The sequence below is a fragment of the Gymnodraco acuticeps genome, unplaced genomic scaffold, assembly GCF_902827175.1.
Source record: "Gymnodraco acuticeps unplaced genomic scaffold, fGymAcu1.1, whole genome shotgun sequence".
Lineage (NCBI taxonomy): Eukaryota > Metazoa > Chordata > Actinopteri > Perciformes > Bathydraconidae > Gymnodraco > Gymnodraco acuticeps.
In genome coordinates this window covers 2,293,784-2,312,129 of record NW_022990501.1, presented here as the reverse complement: position 1 = coordinate 2,312,129, position 18,346 = coordinate 2,293,784, and the positions used below count along the sequence as shown (strand labels likewise).

The following is an 18,346-nucleotide window of genomic DNA, read 5'->3' as shown; positions in this document are numbered from 1 at the left end:
ACTTTTATGGTCTTATAAGTGTCTTACAGTAAGAGCAAATAACAAATGTTGAGCTAAAAGGGTTGTTTGGTCTTTTAATCGGCATATCAGAGGTAAATATGCAATTATAATCAACCACTGCACTGGACAGCAACTGCAGCAAAAATACAAGAAGTCCATTACTAGATGGGTTTACTGTATTACCTGATTGAGAACACAGATGGTAATCAACCGTACATTATCATAATACATTAATTTGTCTTCCTGTGTGACCTCATTGTAAGCAGCCTAGTGTTCTAGGACCGTTCAACTTAAACCTTCCTATAGTTTTCCTCATTCTCACAGACATAGCTGCAAAAAACTCAAGAGGAAGTCAGCAATCGGGAAGCAAAATTGGCATACGTCATGTTTGTATTCATCCCAGTGAACTAGGCTGTATTACATCAGGATTAAAGATATCGTGAAAACAACACACTGACAAAAACAAGGCAAATGTAGTTTCTTTGTAAAATCAGCCTAAATGTTTTTAGCACTGGCTGCCATTATTCTGATTAATTGCAAAGGCTTTTAAGCTTTCCGTGTGTCCTAGTGCCCTGAGTTGGAAAAAGTTAAACTCTGCACAGATAAAAGCTCTGCAGCTTTTTTTCTGCCGCCTAATCGCAAGAGCTCAGGGGGAGTCCTCCTCTACTGCTCTGTCGAAAACAGAAATGGAGAAAAAGGCTAGTAGTGCTTATTACTGACCACCCGAAGCTACGGAATCTGATTAAACGGACACAACTTGCTGTGACATTAACAACACACATCAAGCTAAAAGGAACATTAGCAGGGCACATTAAACCTTCGGGTAACTTTTGTAGATTTGTGTTTTCCATAGCCTTAACATTTCAAATGTAAATAGTTATGTATATGCGGATATATAAGGTGGAATATGATTTTCTTTCCAGTGCAACTACCACCTAAGGCTAAGAATTTAGGTATAAAGGCAAGGCAAGTTTATTTATAGCACCTTTCAACACAAGGCAATTCAAAGACATTAAGAGCATTAAGAAACATATTATAAAATGATATTTAGAAACATTCATTTAAAAGCAGCGACAAAAAGAAAAGTCTTCAGCCTGGATTTAAAAGTAGTCAGAGTTGCAGCGGACCTGCAGGTTTCTGGGAGTTTGTTCCAGATATTTGGAGCATAATAACTGAACGCTGCTTCTCCATGTTTAGTTCTGACTCTGGGGACAGAAAGCTGACCAGTCCCTGAAGACCTGAGAGATCTGGATGGTTCATAATTTAGCAGGAGGTCAGAAATGTATTTTGGGCCTAAACCATTCAGTGCTTTATAAACCAGCAGCAGTATTTTTGAAATGTATTCTTTGACACACAGGAAGCCAGTGTAAAGACTTCAGAACAGGAGTGATGTGATCCACTTTCTTAGTGTTAGTGAGGACTCGAGCAGCGGCGTTCTGAATCAGCTGCAGCTAAAGACAGTTTACAGATCTTAAGTGTCCAAACAAATAGCGTGCTTGATTATGTAACTCAAAAAGGGGAGGGTTATTAACAAAATGAACATTAAGCTGTATTGCAGAAGCCTTAAAACTAGCATTGTTTATTATGAACTTGTTATTCAGGGTAATTTCCTCCTAGACTTCTATACAATCTGACTTATTTTTGCAACCAGCGGATTCTCCATTGCCGGCCTTTAGAAAAAATGCAAGTTAAAGGCTCTTTCGCATTGGCTTCACTTTTTAGTCTTGGAGATTGCTGCTTTATGTTTCTTTATTCGGAAAAAAAACCTTTTTAATTAAATTCCTAATAATTATTTTAAGCCAAACAATGTATTTCTTGCAGAATATCATATCATCAAGGTGTCTTATAATGGTTAAGGGAGCAAGAATACTCATACACCCTCAACACCTCAACAGCTGGGAAAGATACGTTCTCAGTCTGCCTGGTTTAAAAAAAGAAAAACTGCTCTCGTTAAGCTGGTTTTGCAAAGCAGAGAAAGGCAAACAGGGGATAAGTACACAGGAGGGCTGTTGGACCGGCAACAGATGGTGCAATGTGGCCAACCTATCTACTCAGAGAAAAAACATTGACAATCTGCCTGGGAACACACAGGGCTGGCAGGCACTAACTTTGGATGTTGTCAATGGGTAAGAGTGAAATGCATGATTGATGGCAACTTGCCACTTTCCAAAACACCAGAGAGTGCCTCCCAATGAAAACCCCACTGAACCTTACTTGTGTGCTACATTTTTTTAATCCCACTGCTAGCGCTAACTAGGTGCTTAATATGTTAATGGCTGATCACAACCGGACTGCCAACCAAAACCCAATGCCTGACCAAACACAAATACTTCCTGATCCACTATGGACAGGCTGCACGCCATATTAAAGCACAAATATGGAGGTGGAGATAAATAATTCCTTCCATGTGATGCACTTTGGGAGAGAACACTATTTCATGCCTGGAGAAAGCATGGCTTTGACTCTCAAATTATGCCAATTAGGCTAATGTTGTTTACTGCGTAGTCTACAGCGCTGAATGGCTCAAAGGAATACCCATCACTGAAGAGAAAATAGTGACAAGGAGTCAGGGAATGAGGGCGCGGATGATTTCTAAACAGGGATGAGACACTGCAAGATAAGGTCACATTTAAATAACCTTTATGGCCTAAGTTGAATATATTAATAATAACACTGTATATTCACATTTCGCTCCTTTCATCATGGTCATTTTGCATATGGTAAACACAAATGTTGACCATTTTTGACAGCAGTACTCTTGAAGAGTACAACTTTACCTAAGAGTTGATTTGAAAGTTACTAAAGACAAGGTATTTCTCTTTGGGTGCACATTTTGTAAGCATAAGTTATCCTCAACTACTACATTTTCTTACACATTTCAAGAGACGAGAATTGTTGACCCTTACGGCCCCTACACACGGCGGCGTGCGTTGACGCTTCAACGCTTCTGCCCATTCACTTTGAATGGGGTGACGTCACGCTTTGCCGAACTGCATTGTGGGAGCGTTGCTTCGCTTTGCTCGCGTTGCTCGCTTCAAAAGTTGAGCAATGTTCAACTTTTGAAGCTTCGAAGGAAGCGTCAGCCAATCAAATCATATGCCAGTACAAGCTCTAGCCAATCAAACCGCGTGCTTGTGTGTCCGGGGCGGGAGATTCATGTGATTGGTTGTTGGTCGAGCTTCAGACACACGCCCGCCGGCAAGCTTCAACGCACGCCGCCGTGTGGACGGTGCGTTAGATGCTGATATTCACACATCACTTGCATTTGGGATTACTCAGCTGTTCCCCAGTCTGTTTTAAGAGTTGGTTAACATACAATTACTTCACTTGAGTATTTTAGATTTCTGCTATACTTTCTAGCATTTCTACTCTTATTTTCTACTTTTAATGCACTATTTGTAGCTACCAGATTCAGTATACCTTACATCAAAACACACAATCTGATAGAGTATCCCACTAATCTACCCAAGACAAATTACAGTATGAGAATTTTCAAATTCAAATAATTTAAAAAAAAATATTTGAATAATTCAATTCAAATAATTTTCAAATAATATAATATAATAATAATATTTTATAAGATTTAACAGTGTAAAAGTATCCATACTGAATATATATATATATGCATTATATTATATTTTAGGTACATTTTGCTGATAATACTTTTGTTTTAATTAAGTGTAATTTAATTATTAAAAGTCCTTATTTTTTTTCTCTAAATGATCCGAGGACTTCTTCTTTCACGAAAGGGATTTTGGGAGCACAGCTGATTTGCGAACACAGCTTCCAAATTACGGTTTCATTTGAAAGAGCATCAGGACTCTCATGCATGGCTCGTAATTGTGCTGTTTGTTTTGATTAGTGAAACATGTGAAAATGAGAGGGAGGAAACAATCTCATGTTGTTAGTGAGAGCCTAAATATCGCAAATTAGGTCTTTCTAACTTATCTAATTAGAGAGATAAAAGTCAGTCGCTTTGGATAAAAGTGTCAGCTAAACATGTTGTTACCTGACTAACTCTCATTTGTTTTTATATTCTGTGTGTTACTTCAGGAAACGGGCTTTAATTTTGAGCTGAAAGTGACCTTTGGAAATTGAATTGAAAAGTGAGACTGGTGGCAGAATGTGTGAGTTGTAGGTAGATAACATTCAATGTGTTAGTTACTAGGCAAAAGGTCAACATGAAACTCGGGCTGGCAAAATATTAGTTGCATGGAGGGAAAACAAACATTGCTTCTAGTGAAACAAGCATCAATTTAAGTAGTTATAACCCTGGTAAAGGGTACATTCTCCGGAAAAAAAACATATATGGCCATGTCTGTCTGTTGGAATATATTAAGGCAAGGCAAGGAAAGGCAAGTGTATTTATATAGCACCTTTCAACACAAGGCAATTCAAGGTGCTTTACAAAAATGAAAGACATTCAGACAAAGGCATTAAAAAACAGTAAAAGATAATAAAATAAACATTAAAATAAAAAATACATGAATAAAAAGTACATGAATAAAAAGTTACAGTGCATTAAGATATGAATAGTTCACACAGAAGTTCTACTTTACTGATGAACACAACGGCTCAGTTTCAATTAAAATTAAAAGCAGCGACAAAAAGAAAAGTCTTCAGCCTGGATTTAAAAGTAGTAAGAGTTGTAGCGGACCTGCAGGTTTCTGGGAGTTTGTTCCAGATATTTGGAGCATAATAACTGAACGCTGCTTTACCATGTTTAGTTCTGACTCTGGGGACAGAAAGCTGACCAGTCCCTGAAGACCTGAGAGATCTGGATGGTTCATAATTTAGCAGGAGGTCAGAAATGTATTTTGGGCCTAAACCATTCAAAGCTTTATAAACCAGCAGCAGTATTTTGAAATCTATTATTTGACACACAGGAAGCCAGTGTAAAGACTTCAGAACAGGAGTGATGTGATCCACTTTCTTAGTGTTAGTGAGGACTCGAGCAGCGGCGTTCTGAATCAGCTGCAGCTTTCTAATAGATTTTTTAGTGAGACCTGTGAAGACACCATTACAGTAGTCGAGTCTACTGAAGATAAAGGCATGGACAAGTTTTTCCAAATCCTGCTGTGACATTAGTCTTTTAATCCTAGATATGTTCTTTAGGTGATAGTAGGCTGATTTAGTAATTGTTTTAATGTGACTGTTGAAACTCAGGTCAGAGAGAATAGTCTCCTGGTGAAATGGTTATGTAAATTTGTGTGTCATCTGCATAGCTATGGTAACTTATTTTGTTGTTTTTCATTATCTGAGCCAGTGGTAGCATGTAGATGTTAAAGAGAAGAGGCCCCAAGATGGAGCCTTGAGGAACCCCACATGTCATATTTGTCAACTCAGATTTGTATTTACCTATAGAAACAAAGTTGTTTCTGTCCTTTAAGTAGGATTCAAACCAATTTAGAACTGTTTCCGAAAGTCCCACACAGTTTTCTAGTCGGTCTAGTAATATGTTGTGGTCAACAGTGTCAAACGCAATATATACTGATTACCATTAGAGATATTTATGATCCCCAGAGTACGGAACGTAATGGAGATACTTCAATCTTTTTAGTGCCAACAGGAGTACAAAGTTTCCACTAATCTTGTGAAATACATCAAAGTATACTGGATAGATTTGCACTAAATGTGATTAAAAATAAATCCATTTAGTGACAACATAAGGTCAACATTGTAATTTTATTTTTGACCTTATACTAACAAAACAAAGGAGTTTTCCATTGGCCTCAGTTGAACTTTGTGTTTAATGCTAAGCTTCAACTTTTAAGATGGGAAACATGGTACAATCATAACTGCTAATTATGTTAGAATGAAAGGGGCCCTTTGTGGCTCATTTCCAGGTTCATATTTGTGCCTCTATTGTCACATGTTTATATTAGGGCTGTCAGTCGATTCAAATATTTAATCGCGATTAATCACATGATTGTCCATAGTTAATCGCGATTAATCGCAAATTAATCGCAAATTTTGTATCTGTTCTAAAGACCTTAGAGGAATATTTTTCAAGTTTTTAATACTCTTATCAACATATGAGTGGACAAATATGCTTTATATGTGTGTTTATTATCATTTGAACAATGACAAATATCCTCATGAATATTAAACACAACAACCTCTGAACATTACAAATATTCGCCTCAATTCAACCTGGAACCTCTCTCATACAATAATACAATACAAATGGTGTGTGTGTGTGTGTGTGTGTGCGTGCACATGTGCGTGCGTGTGTGTAGAGACACTGTGATGGATCGTTGGAGCTATGTGCAACTCAAGGCATATGCTCGAACGGGAGCTGCCTGGACGCTGCAATCATGTTGCGCACACTACCCGTGCTGAGTGTGCTGACTGTTCGTACAATGTCCCACTGTCTGGCTGCCTGCATAAAGTCAAGTGCTCGGCGCAGTTGTGGCGAAATGTCGCTCCTCTGTTTTCATTTAAACAGCTCCTTATATCCGTTAGCGCAGCTAGCTAGCACCAGATGCTAACAACAACAATACACGTACGGTCTCTCTCTCGCTCGCGCCACACATACACACACCCTCCTGGTCCTCCCGATGGCCAGTCGGTGCCTGCCGGTGAGCGTGGAAGTGTGGTCTGCCGCAAGCTGTCAGCATCAGCTTGTAGATGGTATTTTAAACTCGATGCGCTCTGAAACTACGGGGCGGCCGAGGACAAAAAATACACATGCGTTAATCGCGTTAAAATAATTAGTGGCGTTGATTTTTTTTTGCGTTAATGCTTTAATGTTCAAAAAGCTCTTCATTTTGCTCATACTGCCTGTGCTGCAGCAACCCTTCTCACCCTCTGTCTAAAACCAGAGCCCAGTCTGCTCTGATTGGTCAGCTATCCGGCTCTGTTGTGATTGTTCAACCTCCCTAGAGATGTCTCGCCCCTTTACCTATCAAGTACAATGTGTTTGAGTGCTAGCCAATAGCACGAGGGTTGCATAGTCATGTCACTATGTTAGGAGGTAAACAAATTAGTCAATTTGAAGTGTTTCAGTGCGGGGGGTAGTGTGGGGGAGAGAAACTCTCTATTTTAGCTTTTGTAGGCCATTTACATGCATACATACAAAAGCTGCATTACCTCCATTTTGCAAGGAAGGAACTAGTAGCTTGACAGCCAAATGCGTAATAACATTGAAGATGTCAATCTTCTTTCTATAGATCTCGACTCAAAGTCCAAACAAAGAATGAGTCTCAAGCATTAATCCACTCTCTCTTTTAACATTTCAAATAAATGTCCCGCATGTTTCATCTCTCATCAAAAATAATTACCATAGTGCATTAAAAAACAACCCGCAGCAGACGCTAGATTTATCTGGCACTGAGGCTTAGTTTGATGGCTGCCTGTCACCGGGAGGATTTAATTGATGATGGTCTGGCTGAGTGACTATACTTTTAATTCACTTGAGTTCATTTGAGTTCTGTACTAATGAACACCCTTCCACCCACACTCCTTTCAACACATCACTGTTTATTACGTATTTCTGTCCCTTCCTAATAGTTTGTGGGAGCTGTTCTAATTCCATCAGCAGCCACTCACTCTGATGATTAGTGCCAGTCCGCTGGTGGCCTGGAGGTCGCACGGTTGTTTGTTGACGTGGCTCTGAAGTAGTGCTCAGCTGCGGCGTCTGAATAAACACGCTGAAGATGTGAAAAGCTGCTCTGCGGTTGGCCGTGTGTGATTGTACACATTGACAGCAGGTGACTGTTGATTATTAAAATGATATAGTCAGATGTGAAAAGCTAGTGACATGCTGAAACAGTACCAGACACACAATATTTGTCGAGCAAAACATACATACAAGGCCGTCTAATAATAAACAGACACAGATTTGTTTCTCTATGAAATGGCTGATGTTATCATTTGTGTCAAATATGCACCCAACGGTACAGGAAATAGAATTTCAACAAGGGTGAAAAATACTCCAGATTTGTGCTGGGTTTTCAGTTTATGCAGTCCTTGCCTAACTGGCCTCGGATCCTTTTTTGTTAACTCTCCAGGGTCATCTTTTGTTTATGTTATTGCAGTATAAAAAAGTAGTTTTCAGAATTCTTATTAAAGTTCAGTCATTTTCAACTAAAGCAAGATATGTGTTCATACAAAGCCCTTTCCACTATTCTGTCAAATATGTACAGTTTGCTACAATATTTAGCAAAGATGTATAAAGAATGCAGATAGAATAAATAAGTGTTCATTTTATGTGAACATACATATATTAGTTGCCTAAATGTAATCCTTAGACAAACAAAAGAACAAGCATAACTGTTACAAAGAGCCTTGAGGAAAAGCTTTTAAATATGAACCAATATGGTAATTAGTAAAACAACCTAAATGGTGACATCTTTAAATATGACCTCAGATATTGGGAGAACTGACTTTTATGGCGCATTTTGCCTGTTTTTTTTGGGCATGTTATGCTTTCTTCTGTCAACACAATACATTTAATATGATTTTGCAAGGATAGAGTCTATTGATTATTTGTCACAAAATCTACTATGTGTATGGAAAAACTAAGTTGTGTTAAGCCTGGCTTCAAGTGGCTTGGTTACATTTTTAGACAAACAACTGTCATGATTTATATGATTTGTTTTTGCCAGGCTGCCAGATGTAGATTTTCGGCACATCTACATACATCATTTAGGCTTTGCAAGTATCCTAAATAGCTCATGTGTTTTGCTTCACTTGGAATGAATAATGTCCCCTTCAAATATCAGTCAGACTGACGCTAATAAAATGCATGACGAACCACCAAAATTGAGCTTGTACAGCACAAACGTGCCCAGGGGAACAGCCCCCCCCGCCACTGGTTGAGATACAATGCTACAGCCCATTAGAAAGAATTGAGGATGTGTGTGGACTCTGAGGGAAACGTAGCATTTTGAGCCGGGCTCACTGTCAGAGTATCCCAACAGCACTTTCATCTACCCCCCCCCCCCTCGCACCCGCAGCATCGCATGACAACTTTGGCTGCAGCAATACTGGCAGGATCCTGCAGCCCCTGAAGGAGTCATGCGATTATGCATCCCTGTAGCCATGTTGTTCTGAATTACACAAAGAAGACTAGAGGCCGCCTTGGACATACTGTTTCTTTGAGAACACCAGAAAAAAACAGACTATTGACATCATCTGCACAAAAGGAGACAGCTTAGGACAAAATACGTTAGTGGCCGTTATTTAGAGAGGAGAACAAGACTGAAATAACCTTATTTGTGGGTGAAGCTGTGAGCAAGACGTCCGGATACCTTCTGAAACTAGGAAGTGAAAGTCAAGATATATATTTATATAGAGACATTGGGATTCAAGGCGAGACACAAGAGGAAAAACAAAACATTTTTCATGCACTGCTCAAGAGTTTGCTTTCATAGCATGTCTTATTTTGGACTATACTGAAAAGAAAACCAATGTTTGTGTTGATTTAACAAAAACATTGCTTCTGTAGATTTCTCTTACATTCTCTTAATTGAGCATCAGATAACTCCTCATTTGTATAATTAAGCATAACATTTTCGAAAACTTGTACTAGAAAAATGAATCGTTTTAATGTAAATAATCATATTGTTATCGAGTAGATTTTGTAATAAGAAATATATTTTGTATTGGTATTCTGAGCAAGGATTCTCTAATTCAGTAGCACCTACGCTACAGGCTACAGGCTACCTTATTTATCTTTATTCTATAGCCATTTTGTTGCTGTCTTATCTTTAAAGAGTACCTCACAATCAGGCAATTTCAAATCCCACAGAATAAAAAAGCATTGCTTGACATTCAACATATATTGGAAATGGTGTGTTTAGTTCCTATGGTTGGTCATATAGCAGCCAGGAGACTTATTGAAGTATGACGTGCACTCCACTGTGCAAATACTAATCCCTCACACCGCCCCCACACTCCAACATGGAACTGTTTCAATTAATACAGCAAAAACAGATCTAAACAAGGCTCCAGGAACAAGTCAATATGTCTAATACACCATTCAATACTTATGTGAAAGCTCATGTGGAGTGAAACTGAAAAACATACTCTTGGAATGTACATTCAGCCTCTGTGTGATGGTATTTTGTTTGCTGCTGTTACTGGCATACCTCTCCTCCAACAATAGAAAGAAAAACCCAATAATAAGTGCAGCTCCTACACATACAACCAATGCGACAATTAGCTGGGAAAATGAATTCAGAATGGCCGTCTGAGCCGTGGAAATACAAATGAGCTTTATTGTATTTAAAGGAGGAGCAGAAAACCCCCAGAAAATCACTCTGACACAGTCATTGTGTTCATAAAGTCGGCCTCTATTCAGTCAAGGGAATCAGCCGAGCGGCTTTAACATTTGTCTCTTGACACCATAAAGACAGTTTTGGGTCTGTGGTTTCTTTATGAGAGAGGGAGTCGGTCACTATCTTAAGATACGACTGTGCTGTGCAATGTAAATGTGACATATAGTGCGGTGTAAATTCTGATACAGTGAGACAGGGATACTGTTATAGTAAAGCTTTAGGACTGGAGAGTAATCAACTAGAATATCAAACACCACAGTGTTCCATTTTATCTGTAAAAGCCAATGCTGAATCGTTACAAACACACATTTATTTTATTTCCAAGCGTCTTCTTAAGCATTAGTATTTCCAGGACGGATCTATTGATTTGCGAGGAATGAGAGGATACAGCACAATAGAAAAGACAATAGGAATGCAAGTGTCTAATGTGGAGAAGGCAGTAAGACAAAGAGAGCATGTGGTGCACAAAATGACACTGAGATCTCAGATAATGCCTCGACGTCGTCCCCACAGGCTCTTATCTCCATGTTCTCCTTCTTCCCATTTCCCCATAAAGCCAAACAGAAAGTGGTTGATGCACTCCAGGAAAAACATCATAGTCGAGCCATTAGGTCAAACCAACCCTCATATTTTACAATTCAAAATGGGCATGTATAAAGAAATAACAGGGCGGGTGCATTTTTTGGGAATAAACAAATTGCAAATACACTGGAATTCCCTACTTCCTACAAGTGAGAAACGGAGAGATAGTGTGGGGGTTTATGCGAGCGTGCATGTCTATGTGTGTGTGCGTCCGAGCGTGTGTGCATGTTGTTCATGGCAAGAAATCAGCTCAGTTTAGCACATAATGGCAATGTGAATAGCCCAGAGCGCTTCTCTCCCACACAGGGAGCGAGCTGGCTGGGAGCAGGCTGCATGTTTCCAAACCCAAACAGTGAGCGGGAGTCAGCTAGGTTAAAATCCTGCCCCCGTTTCTCTCTCCCGACCCCCGGAGCCATTCACAGCTCTTACCCATACATTACCCAAACAGGTCATCCAAACAGGTCTCACTAGCAGTCAGAAAACATATTCACACACATATGCGCAACGAGTTATCCACACGGCTGAGCGCACACACACTGGGTGGAAAAGTGACGTTGCTGATATTATGGGAGATGACATCTTGTATGGATCTCTCGGCACAACAGCCACCAAAATGTTATGCTTATTTAACTTTTGATATGCCCCCAAAAGGTTACCAGCCTCAATACATACAGCACAACAATTTCATGCAACACGGAGATGTCCTTCCCCAGGTTAGTACCTATGCGCCCAGAGAGTTTTGATAGGAACTTACATGCTACTTCAAGAGATGCGTTCCGGCTTACGGCCTCTCCCAGATAGTTTCGGGCCACGCACACGTAGCTGCCGTCATCGGGCTTGCTCCGTCGCCCGTGGATGATACGCAGGAAGAAGAGGGAGCCACTGGGCAGCAGCATACGATGGGAGCGGGGGTTGTCGCGGTCCGTCTCAACGCGCTCGCCGTCTTTGTACCATTCCACCGTGGGGGTCGGGCGGCCCTCGGCCTTACAGTTGAGAGTGGCTGGTTCCCCTTTGGACACAATGAGGTCAGAGGGGTGCTCCACAATGCGGGGAGGGAAGTCTTCCTGGCGAAGACGAGACCCTAGAGAGGAGAAACAGGAGAGTAAAAAGTTCCATTAAAGCAATTGCCACAATAAATACTTAGGCATAAATAATGCATTTTAATTCCGCTTCAGCCTCAACAGCAGTATGTTTGAGAGAAGATAGGTTTATTTTATTTAGGATGGCCAAACAGAGTGCACCTATTCCCAAAATAAAAACAGGGGGTTGTATATTACCAGAACAATAACAGATAAATAACAGACAGACATTTTTAATCATACAGTATCTAAAGCTGCAACGATTAGATTACTCGTTCATTAGTTGATCAACAGAAGAATATTCGGGAATATGATAAAATGTTCATGGTAAAAGTAATTTTTCATGCAAATATGTCAGAAAATGCTGTTTTTCCTCTCAAATTTAGCAATTGTCTTTCTTTTATCTGTTTATATCACATTCAATTGAACGTCCTGTGGTTTAGGACTGTAAAATAAGACAACATAATGACATCACCTTGGATTTTGATAATTTGTTCACAATATCTGACATTTGATGGACAAAAGTGAATTGAATTACTAGTTCCAGCCTTAGCTGTATATCTGGTAATAGGAACTAATAATAAAGGGTTTATATATCATTCTTTGCTCTCACAAACAGGTCTCCAATGCTTTTTAAACAGGAAACATTATGCACACACATTTTGAGAGTGTGCCCGATGTGATTGGCTGGATTAAAATGAAGTATAATTTGATTTTGGTCGTTAGAAGGGAAGTTGATTAGTGGAGGGTTCTTACTGGCTGCAGCACGCGCCGTGTTACTACACTCAGGCGCCCATATTTACTTCCACAGACAGGAGCTGAGGAGTCATTACATCTCATTAGCTTTTTCATTAACACGTTCCATCAAACACTGACATCATCAAACATGTTGTCTCAGTGGGTGTGGAACAGCAACTGCTACATAGAATTCCCTTTTCTTTTTCCTCCTTAAAGGCTACACTGTGATATTACCATGTGTGTTATTTAGATTCTAACCCAGCTGTTTGATAGTAAATCCTTGGCAAATGTCATGAGAATGATTCTGGCTTTCCTGATTAGGATAAACATCATCATTTATGTGCACGGTTAACATAATATGTTTCATTTATTCAGCCGTGTGAACACTTTTGATGCACTTTTTTAAATTCTACCTTTGATAAGGGTTAGGGTTGGAGAAGAGGCACTGCGTTTGTTTATAGTCACAAAACTCTCTTCTATTTCATGGTTGATGAGCACATTATAATATACATGAAAGGTTGTCTGTTTTGCATTATGTGCATGCAATAGCAAACCTAGAGAAGTTTTGTTGAGGCGTTTAAAGAGACCTTTTGGTCTGTCATACGGCAAATAAATAAATTAAATAAAAATAGATGAAAATGATGTTACATGGTCTCTTGTCTATTTGCCTTTGATGGTGACAAATCATAGACATTGCAGAGGCCACCGTGATGGATGGCTGCTACCACAGCAACAGAAATAAAGCAATAAATGAGAGTAAAATGGATGTGACTGTCTATATTGTTAAGAGGTTTGTTGACAGAAAGCATTCCATTAGCTGGCGCCAACACACCAAACAGTAAGGATACATTATGTTTTTTAACGTGCTTTTAAAAACCTATTTCTTGAGTAAGTAACGTTTATGTGGATCCACAAACAAACCCAGGCCGAGAAAAATACTTATAAATCTCCTAATTGGTTGTCCCATTACGCAGCCACCACTGTGGCTAATGTACAGTTAGACTTGTGCTGTCTGACAACATCATTGAAATGAGGTGATATAAGTTGTGGCTCTAACTCAGTGGTTGGTGTCAGATAACAGGAAGAAGGTCCTGTCAGTCTGTCTGCCCTGTGATGGACAGGCCACCCATCCAGGGGGTTTGCTCAATGCATTCTCCAGCGTCCCGTGACCCTGAATATGAACCAGTATGGGTTGGAAATGAATATATGGATATTTGTTTTTTCTATGTGGCTCCTTTGGTTGGCTTTATAGGAGTTTCACATTGACAGCTGCTTAACATGAATGTAGTAAAGTCTTGAAGAAAAAAACGTCATTATGTAAAGTCGCCAAAATCTGGGTTATCTTTTAGGTACGGATTGAGAATATTGGATTGTTTACGATATTTTCCAACTCATTTTGGTCCATTGCTGATGCAGACAGACATGGATTTACGAGCACATTTCCCCCCCTCTTTTAACCCTTATATTGTGTTCGGGTCTCCCGTGACCCGTTTCAAGTTAAAATTATATAATAACTACGCTCTAGTTTTTGTATCGGAACAAGACTTCATGATATCCTCCACAACAGCTATAAACACTACAAAACTGATTTTGACAATTTTAGCCAAGTCCGAATGTCTCTAAAAAAAAAGGTGTATCATTTAGTGTTCGGGTCTGGGGAGACCCAGCAGAATTGCTGTGGGTGACTCGGAGTCAAATTTGGCCCAATCAAGATTCATCTTTGACTTTAGACACCCCTCCCCCTTCATCCACTGTAACAATACTTTTTTGCAACATGCACCTGGTCTCCCCTCCCTCTGTCCCCCTCCCCCCATGGGAACTCCACCTTTCACAAAGAATATATACACCAACACTTGAACCTGAACACACACATGCACGTGTGCAATATGTGGTGTAATGTGTTTGGGGCCATAAAATAAAATTACAACAGGATTGTTCGGTTATGATAAGTTAGTTATGATGTAGTTAAAACAATATTGGATGATAGTCATTCTTTTTTTGTGTTTTGGACTGAGATAAATCATGGGTCAAAATTGACCCGCAAACACCATGAACGGTAACAGCTTTCGAACACAACACAAAGGTTAATAAGGGAATAATGCATACTTTTATCGTGATGCGGACATAACATACAATGTCGTTACATATCGTAACATTTTGGCCTGTGATATCTAAGAAATGTAGTGTGTAATGTAATGCAATTACAGGACGATGAGGATGTTTAATTTGAATAAATGTTCTGCCGATACAGACGTGTCGATGTCATGGTGCATACTCAGTTTTATCCTAAGACTGCCTCACGATGGATTCACGTGATAAGTGATTTGCTCTCTGCTCAGGTAGGACTCAAAACTTTGCTAGTTAGTTTTGTTTCAGCTGTTACCTCCCCTGTTAGCTTGTGCTGCTTTATAAAGTCGTAATCTGATTGGTTGCGTGTAAAAAAGTGCAACAGAGGATGTCACACCGCCTTATAGGGCAGCAGCGCTCTCTACCTAATGACGAGAGCAGCAACGTCAGCGCAGAGCCGTCTTACTGCTGGTCATGTTAACACGGCTTTAAGCTGTTAAGAATCAAGCTCTGTGTACTGCAGGGCTTCCTCTCTCCACCAGTAGGGCTGTTTACGGGGATCTGTCCTTGGTGCTGAAGCTAAAACTCAAGGTCTGGCAGAACAAGCTGGTCAGGAGCATGTCTGGGCTTGTAAGCAGGGACCACTCTAATAAAAGTCACTTTGAGGTGACAGCTGTCTACCAGTAGAGGAATTCAATTTCGCCTTTAATAACCTAGAGATTCATGTGATTGCCAAATAAAGAGAACCTGTCTTTCAGGCTTTTTATCATTTAAAATTAAGTTTGACATGTCATAACCACAAAGTCAGTCAGAGCCCTGCAAATTCAAAATCAGTTATATCTATAAAAGACTCACAGAGACGGACACAAACAGTGACAATGAGCACACTGTGTGCACAGACTGACCGCAAACTCTCAGCATTATTCTACCTAATATCATGGAACACCTACAGTACTGCCACAGGCATAGTCAATAAGACACCAACCGTTTTCTCCATCTCACAAATGTTTAAAATGGAGCTACTAAATCCCGAAGCTGAAATGCACACAGTGTATAAGACATATCTGCAGAATTGATTACAAGCTGTTAACACCCTGTGATTTATTCTATGTGTGCTATATCTGCTAATAGGGTGGTCAAAATATTATAAACACCTTTCAGCTTGGACTGCAACTAACACTCACATTGTCCATTAAACTGCCAATTGTTTTCTACATTGATCCATTATTGTTTTATCTAAAAATTGTGAATAATAATGTGCAACCAAGTCTAAGGTTTGAAGAAGTGCTGCTTTGTCCCTCTAAACCAATACACATTCAGTTGAATGTGATTTTTAAACAGAGAAAATAAGAAAATCTCTATATTTGATATAGGCTGAAAATAGTATTTCTACAATTTCTGCATTGGGAATTACTGTAGCGATTAAAAGTGATTAAAACAATGGATTAATTAGTCAACTAATCGTTGCAGCTCTACTTTCAGAATCCATACAAAGTCAAGCCTCCATAACGAAAGACATCTATCAACACTCCTGAAATCGTCAACAAAAATTGGATCGCTATAAGCTTCACAAAAATACTCCGGGATTAATTGCTCAGCCATTTCTGTTGCTTTGCTTCAGATTTCACAAATGTGCTGTACCGCATAAACTGACAACACAGCACCTCCACTGTCCTGGAACCACCCATACACACCTGCACTTCATTTACTCCACTGACACAGATTAATGTTACTACAGGGGGTAAAGTGGTACACAAACCACTTCCATGATAATGACACTTCCTGTCCAAAAGCTTAGATATATCTCTTAGGTGCAGCTGCAGTTACAGGTCAGTGGTAGACAAACAGTATCAGTATGGCACATTAGCCTTTTCAGCTATAGGATAGCTCCATCATCTGCCTGAGCAACCTTTCACATTATACTGTAGGCCACCCAGAATATGACCCAAGATAGGTCCATTACAGCAAACGGTGATAAGTGATGGGTTTGCAACACCTTTTTAAGGGACTTTGCAAAAGGCTGCCACCTCCTAGTCGATTAATTGGTCGTTTTGGGATTCGTTTTTAGTGATTTTTTTTTGTTGCAGAATGACTTGTTTTCAATAGACTTCTGAACAAATCAACACAAAAAAGGTACACAGTGGTGCTTTTAAACCAATCTTTAAGGAGAAACCCAGTTTTACAATCGCATGAGCGTTAATCACTGAATACTTTCCTAAATCGAGGACAGCCTTACTCTACCAGCACAAGGCAACCAGGTAATGAGATCTAAGGAGGTGAATATATTACAATTAACTTAATTAAAGCCTTTGTTTAGAAAACAAAAGGTTTGGTGATTGCTTGCACATTTCAAACGACAAATCTTTCTGAAATACAATTAAAAAGCTGCAAAAGATCGTACCCCAGTAACAAATGTGTTCATTTAGAGCAGCCCTTATAAATAAATAAGCAACTTTCGTCTAGCCATTTAGCAGTCGGTGTGGCACAATATCGTACACCCAGGCTGAATAAACCACATAAGATATGGTGCATTTGCTTGCTGCATTTATAGATTTGTAAAACGAGTTTAAGAGGAGAAACAATGCACTGTACTTCAGGTTAGCACATTCTGCATCTGCTCCATGCATTGTATGACAAGTGAGTCCAACACGCTCAGGTTGCAGCTAAAGCTAAATGTGAGAGGAAACATCATTGTGATATTTAGTAGTAAGTCAATTCATCAACTTACCGTCGGTTTGGGTGTACAGAAGTCCGCAGAGAAATAAATACTGTAGAGGACCCATTCTGGCATATTGGCCCCGTTGGCTATCGATGCATGAATTCTTCCTCAAGCGAAAACGAACAATCAATGAATCAATGAATCCTGTGTCCACTCGTGTGACTTTGAGACAATTTACTCAAGTTAGTGAACTAAGAAGAACCGAATCGGTTATTCGAGCCGCTGAAGGAGATCATTCACATGCCCATTCTTCCTCTCCAAGAGCGCACCAGAGAACGGCGAGTCGGAAATGTATGCAGTCAACAATTGTAAAAAAGAAAACACATCACCGACGCCCAAAGACACTCCAGTTACTGACGGTTTCCACCACCGACCTTGTTCTTCTCACACTTTACCGGGTCACACCGACCGCGGGAAAACGCATCCATCCTTACGCGGGACAAGTGGAGAGAAGGGAAGGTGGAGATGGGATGCAGTCAGAGGTGAGAAGCTGCTCGGTGCAGCACAGCGCAGCAGCTCCTCCTCTCCACTCCGCTGCCCTGGGAGAAACTAACAGGCGAATATAATATACACAATAGATGCAAAACTCAGCAGCACTTTGCGTTCTGGACAATTAGATGCTGCTTGTAATTTTTTTTTTATTTAGCCTTTATTTATACAGGTGTAGATCTCAGTAGTAATGGCACTCATTAGTGTTTACTTTCTTTCTTTTTTTCCTGGGAGGCAATTGAATGCATCTGGGAAATTCACACGTGCACCAAGATCAATGTATATTAAATTGCATGGCCATTTTGTTAGTCATGTTTTTTTTCTTACTTTCAATTATTTCTTGGTCAGATTAGATGTCTTACTTTACATTACATTACCTTTGGTGGAGC

General features: G+C 39.8%; 1 pseudogene; it reads right to left on the bottom strand.

Moving 5' to 3' along the window:
* The window catches only part of LOC117553007, a 105,516-nt pseudogene extending 87,533 nt beyond the window's left edge, over nt 1-17,983 (bottom strand).
* Between the last annotated feature and the right edge of the window lie 363 nt (nt 17,984-18,346).